The sequence below is a fragment of the Ranitomeya variabilis genome, chromosome 2, assembly GCF_051348905.1.
Source record: "Ranitomeya variabilis isolate aRanVar5 chromosome 2, aRanVar5.hap1, whole genome shotgun sequence".
NCBI classification, from domain to species: domain Eukaryota; kingdom Metazoa; phylum Chordata; class Amphibia; order Anura; family Dendrobatidae; genus Ranitomeya; species Ranitomeya variabilis.
In genome coordinates this window covers 84,268,682-84,285,250 of record NC_135233.1, presented here as the reverse complement: position 1 = coordinate 84,285,250, position 16,569 = coordinate 84,268,682, and positions in this window count along the sequence as shown.

Sequence of the window (16,569 nt, the reverse complement as noted above, 5' to 3'; positions counted from 1 at the left end):
CGATTTGTGAGACATGGTGTCTTGGGAAAGTGCTTGGCTGTGCAGAGATTGCTGTAGCTGTATTTAGTCTCTGAGTAGCCGGTGACTTGAATCCCACTAGTTGGATGGCTGCCGTTTCACTGTTCTGTCCTCACTAAATGAGGCAGGCTCATGTAGCTATCCAGTCAGCTAAACCGCTATACCGGGTCCAATAAGGAGACTGTGGTTGAGTCTGTGCTTTATTAAACGTATTGGTATATTGATGCGGTGAAACTGTGAACAATGATATACATAGAATCAGTGCATGGTAGGGAACAAATACATACTACACATGATAAACGTTATGCATTACATTTAGAAGGCTAGTAACTGAACTAGGAGTGCAACTGGTTAGGCTAGGCTAATATAGAACAGGAATTATCTAGAGAAAAACATAAAGACATACCGGCAATGCAATCGCAAGGGGAATGAAGTGTAAGCGTCTTTCCTGGAAGGCAAACTAGAGGAAGTGAATGAAAACTGGAGGGAAATGTGGGCTGAGCTACCATAATGCATTGCAAAGGAGGATCAGACATAAAAAATACATAGCAGAAAAATAGAACAGTCAACATATCTCTGACCGCTAGAGGGAGCCAAAGCACTACAGATAAAGGTATGAATATATCAAGTCCTGTATACTGGCTGAGAAACTGCAAATTATACAAACAGATAATGGAGGTAACAATTTAGATGGCGGAGACAGAACAGTATGTACAGCAGTATCACCCATATATTGTATTTATAAGTCACAGAATCCCCTATATAATGTATATACAGCAGTCACAGTATCATCTATATAATGTATAGACTGCTATATATACATTATATAGGTGATACTGTGATTATACACAGATTTAGCAGCCAGTATCACCTATATATTGTATACAGAGCAGAGTCACAGTATGACCTATGTAATGTATATAAAGCAGTCTACACTCACCGGCCACTTTATTAGGTACACCATGCTAGTAACGGGTTGGACACCCTTTTGCCTTCAGAACTGCCTCAATTCTTCGTGGCATAGATTCAACAAGGTGCTGGAAGCATTCCTCAGAGATTTTGGTCCATATTGACATGATGGCATCACACAGTTGCCGCAGATTTGTCGGCTGCACATCCCAAAGATGCTCCATACAAGGCAGGATGGATCCATGCTTTCATGTTGTTTACGCCAAATTCTGACCCTACCATCCGAATGTCGCAGCAGAAATCGAGACTCATCAGACCAAGCAACGTTTTTCCAATCTTCTACTGTCCAATTTCGATGAGCTTGTACAAATTGTAGCCTCAGTTTCCTGTTCTTAGCTGAAAAGAGTGGTACCCGGTGTGGTCTTCTGCTGCTGTAGCCCATCTGCCTCAAAGTTCGACGCACTGTGCGTTCAGAGATGCTCTTAGGCCTACCTTGGTTGTAACGGGTGGTGGTTTGAGTCACTGTTGCCTTTCTATCAGCTCGAACCAGTCTGCCCATTCTCCTCTGACCTCTGGCATCAACAAGGCATTTCCGCCCACAGAACTGCCGCTCACTGGATTTTTTTTCTTTTTCGGACCATTCTCTGTAAACCCTAGAGATGGTTGTGCGTGAAAATCCCAGTAGATCAGCAGTTTCTGAAATACTCAGACCAGCCCTTCTGGCACCAACAACCATGCCACGTTCAAAGGCACTCAAATCACCTTTCTTCCCCATACTGATGCTCGGTTTGAACTGCAGGAGATTGTCTTGACCATGTCTACATGCCTAAATGCACTGAGTTGCCGCCATGTGATTGGCTGATTAGAAATTAAGTGTTAACAAGAAGTTGGACAGGTGTACCTAATAAAGTGGCCGGTGAGTGTATATACTGTATAAAGGTGGTACTGCAAGTGCTGTATATACATAAAACAAAGTTTCCATATTGGGACTCACCTAGGTCCCTGAGATGGGGGGAGAATGAAGAGATGATCTGGGTCCATCGTCAGGCGTGCACAGGAGCGGGTCCCTGGCTCGGATGGTGAGTAGAGCAGGAAGCAAAAAAGGGGGACATACAGCACTGGAGGGGACAGGAATAACCGGGGAGGCACATAGATCACCTGGGGGACACAGAGATCACATGGGAGCACAAATATAACAGGGGATAACATAGCAGGGGGGCACAGAGATCACAGGGGACATATAGCTGGGGGCACAGAGATCACATGGGGAACAGACCACACTGGGGCACATAGCTGGGGCCACAGAGATCACAGGGGACACATACCTGAGGGGCACAGATCACCAGCAGACAGGCACAGAGCTGCCAGCACAGAGATCTCTCTGGCAGCAGCAGCTGCTCTACCGGGACAGTAGCGACTAGAACGGAGTTGATTTTTTTAGGTAATGATGACACCGGAAGGGGCGGGACCTAGAGCCGTCTAGATCGGAGTGGCTAAAATGAGGATCACAATAATCAACTCCGATCTAAACGGCTCTAGGCCACGCCCCTTCCAGTGACATCATTACCTCCAAAAATCAACTCCATTCTAGTCGCAACCCTTGAACCACTGTGCTCGCAGATTTAAAGGGTCGGCGGCCGGATCAGCGGGCGGGCGGCCGAATCAGCGGACATCGCCGGCCCGACCCCCACTATGAATGAAAACATTGTGGCCCAGTGGGAAAACGCCTGGTTGGGCAGATTATCAATCCGGGCCTGCTCCAAACTCCACTATAATGAAGACCAAAGAGTTGTCAAAGGACACAGACACAAAATTGTAGCCCTGCACAAGGCTAGGAAGACTGAATCTGCAATAGGCAAGCGTCAACTGTGGGAGCAATAATAAGAAAATGGAAGACATACAAGACCACTGATAATCTCCCTCGATCTGGGGCTCCACGCAAGATCTCACCCCATGGGGTCAAAATGATCACAAGAGTGGTGAGCAAAAATCCCAGAACCACATGAGAGGACCTAGTGAATGACCTGCATAGAGCTGGGACCACCGTAACAAAGGCTACCATCAGTAACACACTACGCCGCCAGGGACTCAGATCCTGCAGTACCAGATGTGTCCCCCTGCTTAAGCCAGTACATGTTCGGGCCCGTCTGAAATTTGCTAGAGAGCATTTGGATTATCCAGAAGAGTATGGGAAGAATGTCATATGGTCTGATGAAACCAAAGTAGGACTGTTTGGTAGAAACAAAACTCGTCGTGTTTGGAAGAGACAATGCTAAATTTCATCCAAAGAACACCATACTTACTGTGAAGCATGGGGGTGGCAACATCATGCTTTGGGGCTGTTTCTCTGCAAAGGGACCAGGACGACTGATCCGTGTACATGAAAGAATGAATGGGGCCACGTACTGTGAGATTTTGAATGCAAACCTCCTTCCATCAGCAAGTGATTTGAAGATGAAATGTGGATGGGTCTTTCAGCATGATAATGATCCAAAGCACACCGCCAGGGCAACAAAGGAGTGGCTTTGTAAGAAGCATATGAAGGTCCTGGAGTGGCCTAGCCTGTCTCCAGATCTCAACCCCATAGAAAATCTTTGGAGGGAGTTGAAAGTCCGTATTGCTCGGTGACGTATTGCTCAGGAGATCTGCATGGCGGAATGGGCCAACATACCACCAATAGTGTGTGCCAACCTTGTGAAGACTTACAGAAAACGTTTGACCTCTGTCATTGCCAACAAAGGATGTATGAAAAAATATTGAGATGAACTTTTGTTAATGACCAAATACTTATTTTCCACCATAATTTGCAAAATAAATCTTGCCAAATCAGACTAGGTGATTTCCTGTATTTGTTTTCTCATTTTGACTCTCATAGTTGTGGTCTACCTATGATGTCAATTACAGGCCTCTCTCATCTTTTTAAGTGGGAGAACTTGCACAATTGGTGGCTGACTAAATACTTTGTTCCCCACTGTAGATACATACCGATAAATAACATACACAGGGCCGGCTCCAGGTTTTCATGAGCCCCTGGTGAAAGCATCTCAGTGGGTCCCTTTCACACATACCATGATTCATGATGCACAAGGACAGCACAGAAATATAGGTATAGTACAATGCCAAAGATTTCACTTACATGAGTGATATCTATTGTAAATTCTACAATAGGTCAGAAACTGACGAATCCTCGCAGCGCACAGTGCGTGCACTGGAGGGATTCAAAAGATTTTGGACCGCCCCCATGGGCCGTGGGGTATTCGGTACCGGGCCTTTCGGTTCTCATGGGGGATGTCACGGTGGCTGACCCGGTCCGTGGCCCTCGGGAGGTCCATTGTAAAAGGAAAAGGTCTTTAAAGGGATAGAAATGTTCGTGACGCCACCTGTGGTATTCGGTCAGCATGACCGACACTGCTTAGGGGTCCGCTGGGGTGATGTTATGGCAGCTAGATGGTATACCTTTCCACAGGTGAAGTATGTCCCCAGGGCTTCCCAGTGAGTAGATGGTGGATGGTGTGAGGCGCAGTGAAGAACGAGGACCCAAGGTTGCAGTCTCTTTACCTTTTTACTGTAGGCTTCAGCATCCACAGTCCAGAGCGCCAGATCACAGGGCAGGCAGAGTCCGGCCGGTTTGGAGGCAAATCCAGAGTCCCCTTATCCAGGTGGAAATCAGTAGCCTTCCTCTAGCGCCGTGTGTTGTAGTACCTTACAGCTGAGCTTCTCATAAGGTCCTCACAACTGTGGTAGATGTTCTAGATGTGTCTCTCTCTGTCCCCCGGATGGATAGGAGAAACCCGTATGACCGGTGGCGTGAGGCTTTTTACAGGGACTCTATCACGCCCCAGCCTCTCGTGGGTGCCACCTTGCCTCCTGGGTATAGGGCGGGCAGGTAACGTGGAATTAGCTGTCCTGACGGTCTCTGGAGCAAGGCGTAAAGGACTGTTGCTCCCTCGGTGTCCGGCTACCGGATCCTGGGCCCAGAATGAGGCAGCCTGTGTAGGGCAGAACTCCTTCTGGTTTCCTCTCCTTTTGCTATGACTTCTCCTCACGCTTTACAATACAGTTCTCTGTTCGTGTCTCTTTCTGTAAGCTGCCGCACGTGGGGCAGGTGCAGCTCCGTGTCTTTCTGTCCCGGCCTCTGACAGGATCCCACCCCTGTCAGGGACCAACTAACTGAGCGGAGCTCAGCTAACAGCTGCCTGAGCGATGCTCAGCCAGCATCTGCCTCACTTTCTATCCAGACCACCAGTTTTACCTAATTGTGAAGAGTGCCCTAATAAATAGGAGTATAGCTCCCCCTGGTGGACTGGAGTATGAAGTGTGTTGTGTGTTGGTGTTACCTGTTAGTGAGAGCTCCTTTATTGCCTCCAAACGTAACATCACTCCCCCCTAGAGGAGAATGACATTACTGCAACAACCAGGACCCTGGGGCGCTGCAATTTCATTTTAGGTCGGACACTATAATCCTCCATAGAGTATTATGGTCACCACAGTCTTCTATACAGTATAATGAACCCCATACAGTATGAACCCCATACAGTATGGACCCCACATAATACTCCATACAGAATGGGCCCATATAATGCTCCATATAGAATGGACCCCATATAATGCTCCATACAGAATGGGCCTCATATAAAGCTTCATACAGTATGGACCCCATATAGAGCTCCATACAGAATGGACCCCAAATATTGCTCCATATATAAAAAATAAAAATAAAATACTTCATTCCTCGCTGGCCGCAGGTCCTGTATCTTCAGCGACTTCTGCCTCTCTGCACTGCTCAGAATAGAGTGCGTACTGTAGTGATGTCATCTGCCATGAGACATCACTGAGTCACAAAACGTGGAAGAGACAGGTTTTGCGACCAACGGGGAATAAGGAGAGGCAAGTATTGGCCCCCCTGGCTCATGGGTCCCATAGCGCGCCGGGGGGGGGGGGGCAGTTCCTTTCACACGGAATTACAAGTGTTATAAAGATACAGTAATTAATGGGCACTAGGCATCTCATCTTCCCCATTGAGGAAGCTTACGCGAAACGTGCATCTGGGGTGGCCACTGGGAATCCATTGGTTCGTGCAAGTGCACTTTACACAATGGGTAAGTTTATTTGATGTGACTTACTATTGCTATACTCTTATTAGGTGCCTTATTTTCTTTCACAAGTAAACAATAGAACATGCATCTCTCAGCACAAGCACTTTATTTTTTCTATATGTTATAGTCTTGCCCATGTTAATAGCCAGGCTCATTCATTTGCACATAGAGAGTAATTGTTTACATTAGGCTTTTGATAGTATATACTAATGGTCATTTTGGAACTGTTCCTTACCCGACATCCTATTCCCGGGGTACTAATTGTGAATCCTACCTTTAACTACCTCTGTATTTATGTTTGATATGTTTTGTTCACACTTTATGTATTACTAGCTGAAGAGCCCGGCGTTGCCTGGGCATAGTAAATATCTGTGGTTAGTTATAGCACCTCACTTCTCTTATTTTCCCATCACACCTCTCATTTTCCCCCTCACACCTCTCATTTTCTCCCTTACACCTCTCATTTTCCCCCTCACTCCTCTTATTTTCCCCCTCACTCCTCTCATTCCCCCCTCACTTCTCTCATTCCCCCCTAACACTTGTCATTTCGACCTCATATCTGTCATTTTCCAATCACTCCACTATTTTCCCTCACTCCTCTCATTTTGCACTCACACCTTTTCATTTTCACCTCACACCCCTCATTTTCACCTCACACCTCTCATTTTCCCCTCAGTATATACATGTATGTCATCTCCCTTATATATAGTATACACCTGTAGGTCATCTCCTGTATATAGTATATACCTGTATGTCATCTCCCCTGTAAATAGTATATACCTGCTCTATGTCATCTCCTCTTGTATATTGTATATACCTATGTGTCATCTCCTCCTGTATATAATATATACCCGTATGTCATCTCTTCTGTATATACTATATACCTGTATGTCATCTCCTCCTATATATAGTATATACCTGTATGTCATCTCCTGTATATAGTATATACCTGTATGTCATCTCCCCTGTATATAGTATATACCTGCTGTATGTCATCTCCTCCTCTATATACCTTTGTGTCATCTCCTCTTTTATATAGTATATACCTGTATGTCACCTCCTCCTGTATATAGTATATACGTGTGTCATCTCCTCCAGTATATATTATATACCTGTAAGTCATCTCTTGTATATGGTATATACCTGTGTGTCATCTGCTCCTGTATATAGTATATACCTGTGTGTCATCTCCTGTATATAGTATGTACCTGTATGTCATCTCCTCCTGTATATAGTATATACCTGTGTGTCATCTGCTCCTGTATATAGTATATATCTGTGTGTCATCTCCTCCTGTATATAGTATATACGTGTGTCATCTCCCCTGTATATAGTATATACCTGTGTGCCATCTCCTCCTGTATATAGTATATACCTGTGTGTCATCTCCTCCTGTATATAGTATATACGTGTGTCATCTCTCTTGTATATAGTATATACCAGTGTGTTATCTCCTCCTGTATATAGTATATACCTGTGTGTCATCTCCCCTGTATATAGTATATATGTGTGTGTGTCATCTCCTCTTGTATATAGTATATACCTGTATGTCATCTCCTCCTGTATATTGTATATACATGTGTGTCATCTCCCCTGTATATAGTATATATGTGTGTGTCATCTCCCCTGTATGTAGTATATACCTGTATGTCATCTCCTCCTGTATATAGTATATACCTGTATGTCATCTCCTCCTGTATATAGTATATACCTGTGTGTCATCTCCTGTATATAGTATATACCTGTATGTCATCTCCTCCTGTATATAGTATATACCTGTGTGTCATCTGCTCCTGTATATAGTATATACCTGTATGTCATCTCCCCTGTATATAGTATATACCTGTGTGTTATCTCCTTTGTAAGCTAAATTGGCAGCCTGATAAATCCCCAGCCAACAGGAAGCCCTCCCCCCGGCAGTATATATTAGCTCACACATACACATAATAGACAGGTCATGTGACTGACAGCTGCCATATTTCCTATATGGTACATTTGTTGCTCTTGTAGTTTGTCTGCTTATTAATCAGATTTTTATTTTTGAAGGATAATACCAGACTTGTGTGTGTTGAGTTGCGTGTGGCGACATGCATGTAGCGACTTTTGTGAGATGAGTTTTGTGTGGCGACATGCGTGTAGCAACTTTTTGTGTGTCGAGTTGCATGTGACAGGTTGGTGTAGCAAGTTGTGTGCAGCGAGTTTTGCGCGTTGCGAGTTTTATGTGTGGTGCGTTTTGAGTATGTGCAAGTTTTGTGTGGGGCAACTTTTGCATGTGTTGCAACTTTTGTGCATGTGGCAATTTTTCGCATGTGCAAGTTTTGCGTGTGGCGAGTTTTCCATGAGGTGAGTTTTGCGTGAGCCTAGTTTTGCATGTGGTGAGTTTTGCGCATGGCGAGTTTTGAGCGGCGACTTTTGTGTTTCGACTTTTATGTGGCGAGGTTGGTGTATGTGTGGTGAAATGTGTGCTGAGGGTGATATGTGTTCAAGCACGTGGTAGTGTGTGGCGCATTTTGTGTGTGTGTTCATATTCCCGTGTGTGGTGATTATCCCATGTCGGGGCCCCACCTTAGCAACTGTACAGTATAAACTCTTTGGCGCCATCGCTCTCACTTTTTAAGTCCCCCTTGTTCACATCTGGCAGCTGTCAATTTGCCTCCAACACTTTTCCTTTCACTTTTTCCCCATTATGTAGATAGGGGCAAAATTGTTTGGTGAATTGGAAAGCGCGGGGTTAAAATTTCGCCTCACAACATAGCCTACGACGCTCTCGGGGTCCAGACGTGTGACTGTGCAAAATTTTGTGGCTGTAGCTGCGACGGTGCAGATGCCAATCCCGGACATACACACATACACACACATTCAGCTTTATATATTAGATGGTAATCATAAAATTACCGTATATACTCGAGTATAAGCCGACCCGAGTATAAGCCGACCCCCCTAATTTTGAGCCTAGGGTGGGAAATGCAGCAGCTACTGGTAAATGTAAAAAATAAAAATAGATACCAATAAAAGTAAAATTAATTGAGACATCAGTAGGTTAAGTGTTTTTGAATATCCATATTGAATCAGGAGCCCCATATAATGCTCCATACAGTTCATTGTGGCCCCATAGATGCCCCATATAATGCTCCATACAGTTCATTATGGCCCCATAAGGTGCTCCATATACAAATGTGCCACATATAAGGCTCCATGCAGTTCTTTATGGCCCCATAGATGCTCCATATAATGCTCCATGCATTTCTTTATGGCCCCATAGACACTCCATATAGCATTGTGCCACATGTAATGCTGCTGCTGCACTAAAAAAAAGACATACCTCTCGTCACTGCCCGCTGCTCCTCAGCATCCCGTCTCTCCGCACTGACTGTTCAGGCAGAGGGCGGCGCGCACACTAATACGTCATCGCGCCCTCTGACCTGAACAGTCACTGCAGAGGATGGGAAGACGGAGCGTCGGTGGAACGAGGGAAGGTGAATATGACATACTCACCTGCTCCCGGCGCTCCTGACGCGGTCACTGCATGTCCCACGGTGTTCGGCGTGGCAGCTTCTTCCTGTAGTGAGAGGTTACATGGTACTGCTCATTACAGTAATGAATATGCGGCTCCACCCCTGTATACTTTAATGAGCGGTACCACATGACCGCTGAAGAGGGGAAGAAGCTGCCGCGCCGAACACCATGGGACATGCAGGGACCGTGCCAGGAGCGCCGGGAGCAGGTGAGTATTTGACAGGCGTCGCTCCCCCTCACCCACCGACCCCCCCGCCTTCCATGACTCGAGTATAAGCCGAGAGGGGCACTTTCAGCCCATTTTTTGGGGCTGAAAATCTCGGCTTATACTCAAGTATATACGGTATGTTTATTTTATGAAGTCAGCAGTCCAATTCTCTTTTGTCATTTAGACCTTTCAGGAGTTTCTTCTTTACTATATCTTCGCTTGATTAAGACTTGATTTAGGATTATGTTAATAACATTGCCTTTAATTTGTCTTATTATCAGTGTCCCTGTAAACTTTTTAATGAAGACAGAAGCAGCCGGATGAATTCTGAAGTGTACAGGGCGATACTTTCTTCTCAGATTCAACCAAATGCAGCAAGGTTGATTGGATGGTGCTTCACTGTACAGGTGGACAATGACCCAAAACATCCTGCAAAATCAACAAAGGAGTTTAAGGCAAAGAAGTGGAATATTCTGCAATGGCCGAGTCAATCACCAGGTGTCAACCCAGCATTTCTCATGCTTAACCCCTCAATGACAGAGCCAATTTGGTACTTAATGACCAAGCCAATGTTTACAACTCTGACCACTGTCATTTTATGAGCTTAAAGCTCTGGAACGCTTCAACGTATCCTACTGATTCTGAGATTGTTTTTTTGTGACTTATTGTACTTCATGTTAGTGGTACAATTTCTTCAATATAACTTGCCTTTATTTATGGGAAAAAAAAACGGAAATTTTGCAAAAATTTTGAAAATTTTGCAATTTTCAACTTTTAATTTTTGTACCCTTAAATCAGAGAGTGCTACCACACAAAATAGTTAATAAATAACATTTCCCACATGTCTACTTTGCATCAGCACAATTTTGGAAAGATATTTTTTTTGTTAGGAAGTTATAAGGGTTAAAATTTCAGTTCAACTCACTTTAGCCCAACTCTAGCCCTAATGGAAAAATGGAAATAAATATATATTTTTCCCTAACTAAGGGGGTGATAAAGGGGGGTTTCATTTACAATTTTGTTATTTTCATGACTGTGATAGGGTCTATCACAGTGATCAAAGTGAACCAATAGGAAAATTTTCCTATTGTTGCCAGGTGCCGGCCGGCAGATCTCGGCAGGCGCACTGTGCATGCGCCTGTCATTTTATTTTCGGTAGAAGATGCCGGCGGCCCGGTGGACTTCTCGGGGGGATGCAGGGACATTGGAGGTATCGGGGGGGATCCCTTTTGTATCTCTTCTGATGTGCGATCACATCAGAGGAGAGAGAAATTAAATGGAAAATTTGACTTTTTTTTGCAGTCACCGTTATACCATTAATAACGGCGATTGCAACACTGGGGTCAGTAAAACCGACCCGAATTATGTTCTCTGGGTCAGTTAGCAGAGACCCCAGAGAAATTCCGAATCTGGGGCACTATAACCTTATTTCTCAGCGCCGTTAAAAAGCGGTGCTGTGGTTTAAGTACCCTTAACTTAAAAGGCGTATCGTCCGTCATTAAAGGGAATCTGTCACCCCCAAAATCGAAGATGAGCTAAGCCCTCCGGCATTCTGTAATGCTGTAGATAAGCCCCCGATGTAACCTGAAAGATGAAAACTAAAGGTTATATTATACTCACCCAGAGGCGGTCCCGCTGCGGTCCGGATCCGATGGGTGTCGCGGTCCGGTCCGGGGCCTCCCATCTTCTTACGATGATGTCCTCTTCACGCTGCGGCTCCGGTGTACTTTGTCTCCCCTGTTGAGGGCAGAGCAAAGTACTGCAGTGCGCAGGCACCGGGAAAGGTCAGAGAGGCCCAGCACCTGCGCACTGCAGTACTTTTCTCTGCCCTCAACAGGGCAGACAAAGTACGCCTGCATCGGAGCCGCAGCGTGAAGACAAGAAGAGGACGTCATCCTATGAAGATGGGAGGCCCCTGACCGTGACGCCCATCGGATCGGACCTCCCGCCCAGGTGAGTATAATCTGAGCTCTTTTTCTTATCTTTCAGGATACGTCAGGGGGCTTATCTACAGCATTACAGAATGCTGTAGATAAGCCCTGATGCTGGTGGGCTTAGCTCATCTTTGATTTTGGGGTGACAGGTTCCCTTTAAGGGGTTAAGACAAAAGTTAAGGCAGAAAGATCCACAAACAAGCAATAACAAGTCATCTGCAGTAAAGGCCTGGCAAAGCATCACAAAGGAGGAAACCCAGTGTCTGGTAATGCCCATGGCTTCTAGACTTCAGGCAGTCAGTGCCTGCAAAGGATTCTCTACAAAGTATTAAAAATAAATATTCTATTCATAATAAAGTTAATTACTTTTGAGCCCCTGAAATGGCTGCAGTTCCTAAGTGTTTTACAGGATACCCCTTTAATTAAATGTGAACGTCTACACTTCAATTGCATCTCAGTTGTTTCATTTTGAATAAAAAATAGTCGCCTGCAGAGCTGAAATCATGAAGATTTGGTCACTGTACAAATATTTCTTGGCCTAACTATTTGTACTGATCCATACGACACTGATAATATGTAATGATATATAACATACAATATGTCCCCAATCCGCTCTGCAAGGCACAAAAAACCCTTTAATTTTACTCACAGACATCACTGTCCGGTTCGGTGGGCATCTCTGTCCTTGATCAGGCGCCGCCTCTATTCCTATTCCTTGTGATCGCCGTCCTGTTTTCCAGGGCAGGGCAGATAGAAGTACGCCTGTGCAGGAGCGCGGTGGGGACACTGGATGATGTAGGACACGTCATCCACGCAAAATAGGGAAGGAGTTACAGTGATCACAAGAAGAGAAGAGGCGCCAAGTCAGGGACCCCCATCAGAACGGAACAGATTCATTTGTCAAGAACAAAATTGGAGGTTGACAACCCTGTACTACAATAGCTTAAACAGCTGCAGTTTTGGGGGGCTGCTTGCTTTGGAGAAAAAGAAACTGCACTGATAATGCCTGTCCTGCAATATCAGTGTAGTTTCTGTCATTTGGTGCCATCATAGTCATGTTACCAAAAGTTCCTCACCTTTTTAGAGTCTGTAGGAATTGACGAGGAGGAGAGAGACTGTGTATATAGTGTAGACAATGTGTATAATGTATAGATTATGTATATATATAGTATAGATGTTGTGTGTGTATAATATAGACTAAGCATATCTATCGTATGTGTGTATACCTAATGTATGCATAACAAAAGCAGTTCTGTAGAAGGGGAGCACTACTTCAGCTACCTCCTCCTTCATGGATTCTGTTAACCTGTGAAGGCTTTCCCCTCTTTATAGATAACACTTTACCTGGAGTCACCCTTTAGCCTCTGTCACCTGGTTATGTATAGTTTGCACAAAAATGGAGAGAAAGAGAGCGATTCCACAATGGAAAATGCATGTTTTATGTTAAAAACTGGATCGGGTCGCCGGATTCGCCCATTTATACCTGCGTTTCATACCTTTTTGGCCGGATCAGTCGTTGTGCAGTTTTCCGCTGGAGAGAAAAAACGTTGCTCTGGACGTTTTCTCCATCTGCCGAAAAACTAATTTTTGATCTGGCAAAAAACGGATGAAACGTTGGGACATCAGGTGCAATCCGGCGCTAATACAACTCTATGAAAAAAACGTATCCGGCGGAAAAAAAATGGATCCGTTTTTTTACAAATTCTCCGGATTGTGCCTGATGCAAAAAACCTGATGTGTGAAACTAGCCTAACTCATGCAAAAGTTAAAAATTTGGGGCTAAAGCAAAATTTAAAAAAAAAATTGTTATCTTTCAATATGACAATCTAATGTTATCAAATTCTGTATAGTACCTGTGAAGGTGTACCAAACATCTAGATAAGTTCCCTGAGGGGTCTAGTTTAAAAATGGGGTCACTTGTGTCCACAGATGGGGACATCAGGGGCTCTCCAAACGCGATCTGGCGTCTGCTCTAAATTCCAGCCAATTCAAAAAGTCAAACTGTGCTCCTTCCCTTCGGAGCCCTGCCATGTGCCCAAACAGTGGTTTTCCTCCACATATGGAGTATGAGCATATCCATGAGAAATTTCACAATAAATTTTGCTGTCCATTTTTTACTGTTACCCAGACAATAAAAAAGTGTGTCTAAAGCAATATTTTAGTGTAAAAAGTTAAATGTTCATTTTTTGCTTCCACATTCCTTCAGTTCCTGTTCTTGAATGTGGTTTTGAACACTTTGATGGGTGTAGTTTTTAGAATGGTGTCACTTTTGGGTATTTTTTGTCATATAGACCCCACTCAAAGTCACTTCAAATTTGATGTGGCCCAAAAAAAAAAAAAAATGGTTTTGTAAATTTTGGTGGAAAAATGAGAAATTTCTGGTCAACGTTTAACCCTTATAAATTCCTAACAAAAAAAAAATGCTTCAAAAATTGTACTGATGTAAAGTAGTCAGTAGTAGTAATAGTGGGAAATATTATTTATTAACTTTTTTGTGTGACATATCTCTCTGGTTTAAGGGCAAAATTATTCAGAGTTTGAAAATGGCAACATTTTTAAAGTTTCCATCAAATTTCAATTTTTTTCACAAATAAACGCAAGTCACATCAAAGAAATATGACCACTATCATGAAGTACAATATGTCACCAAAAAAAAAAAAATCTTAGAATCAGTGGGATCAGTGGAAGCGTTCTAGAGTTACTACCTCATAAAGTGACAGTGGTCAGAATTGTAAAATTTGACCTGGCCATGAAGGTGAAGGGGTTAATAAAGGAAAAATATCAATCACGCCATATTATATGTTATTTACCGATCCCTCTTATTAATCTGATTACTGTGTTGGGCGGGTTATTACGACTACAGGGACACAACATATATCCATGTTATTTGTTGATTTGTGATTATTATTATTGAAAAAAATAAAATTAAAAAAGTGCTTATAAATTACAATACTTGGTGTTTTTCATTATCTTTTAGTAATTGTTTAGGAAGAAAAAAAAAATCTCTTTCAATTCTCCCTCTAGAATACAGAGACGTAGAAATACACTGTACACAGCAGAGTATCCGTACAATCTGCCTGTGGAGTGAGAACCTGCAATATAGATCAAGTACACAAAATTCTCCCCATTACTAAGTAGCTAAAGCTCCTGCCTGAGATGTTGAAGGTTTTGAGTTTGAGTCCTGAGGAGACTCACAAAAAAATAATATTTTTTGTAATTGATTCTTATTATTTTTATAGGAACAAAAAATGACTTTTTCTTCACCTCAGTGTACAAGTACAAAGAAATACACTGCTATATACAATGTACATGTATGATCTGCTTCTGGATTCACTGCCGGCAATACATAGCAAGATCACCAAAATCTCCTATGTCTGTCATGATGAGCTGTGGCCCTTAGATAAAGCTGCTCTCTGCGAACATAGGAAAGCGAGTTTGAGTCTGAGGAGATGGGAGAAGTGATTACATTAAATATCATTTATGCAGACAGAAGCGACCCCGCCCCAGAGGAGGCCCTTACAAGAGCTATGAAGACCTCGGAGAGGTGAGTATAGAATCTAGGACAAATCAATGATGTGGGGGGACAGAGCCCTCAAAATCGGATAATCCTGCCGAATCTGGGACGGTTGGGAGCTATGACTCAGGTGATAATTAGAGGACAGCAGGATTACTGTGTACAGTAGGGTGTAAGCACAAGTGGTAGACTCTCTAGTACGGTATTTTAGATACATATTGTGTAATGAGAAAGAAAGAAACTGACAGCACTCACAAATTAGGGCGCCCGGTCCTGATCCAGAGAACCTCGCTGGATAATCCACATAGTCCAATAAAATGTAAAGAACCAGCGCTCCATCCAGGTGTAGTTGTCATGTCGGACGCTGTTCAGACGAGGTCGTCCGACAGACAGCGGTAATTCTGCTTTTGACCGATATGTGCTCATTGGCGTCGACTAGATTTTATCTAGCTGTTCCGGGGTTAATTTACCTGATCCTCGGATTGGAAGCTGGGCCATGCCCATTGCCTTTAAATAGTTCTCCTGATCATTGGGCGTCGCCGATTATAGCTTCTGTCTTGTGCGTTGTTATCTCGGTCTGGAGTGGAGAGCTGGTTGCTGGAGATTCGTTGCTGGTGGTGTATTTTCCTTTGTCTTATTTACTCCTTCCTATATTTGTATTTATTTTGCCCTGCACAATTATAGTGTATTCCTGAGTGACTGCGGCGTGGTGTATATTTTCCTTTATCCTTGTCTGTGCTAACTGTGGGTATTGGTGTATTACCTCTTCACTGGGTGGTGGGCGAAGGTTTCAGCCTAGGGTTGAAACAGGAGACAGGGTGAAGTTCGAGACCTGGACATGCACACCATCAGTGTAAACTCCAGGTAGAGGGTCAGTCAGGATTTCCCTAGTCTGAGGGAAATTGCAGGGGCCCGGGTTATTAGCTCTCGCTCACCTAGTCTCCCCGTGACAGTAGTATTCCAAATGAGAACTTTATTAAGCCATGTAACAGCAACATTTCGACCAGGAGGTCAAGCATTTATTATGCTTGATAAAGACCTCCTGGTCGAAACGTTGCTGTTACATGGCTTAATAAAGTTCTCATTTGGAATACTACACCTGCATGGAGCGCTGGTTCTTTACCTTTTATTGAACATATTGTGTAATGATCCTTACTGAAACACACTGGTGCTATATATGACACATAATGTTCTGTATTGCTATATACTGATATATAATACATACTTTACCAGACAGACATACTTCCCAGGCTGTTGTAGCTGTCATAGGGTCTTGAATCACAAAGTTTCAGAATGGGATATTCACCAAGCTCATACTTTTGACCATATAGTGATTTTTGATAAAATAGGAGAACAATTTTATTTGCATAACCT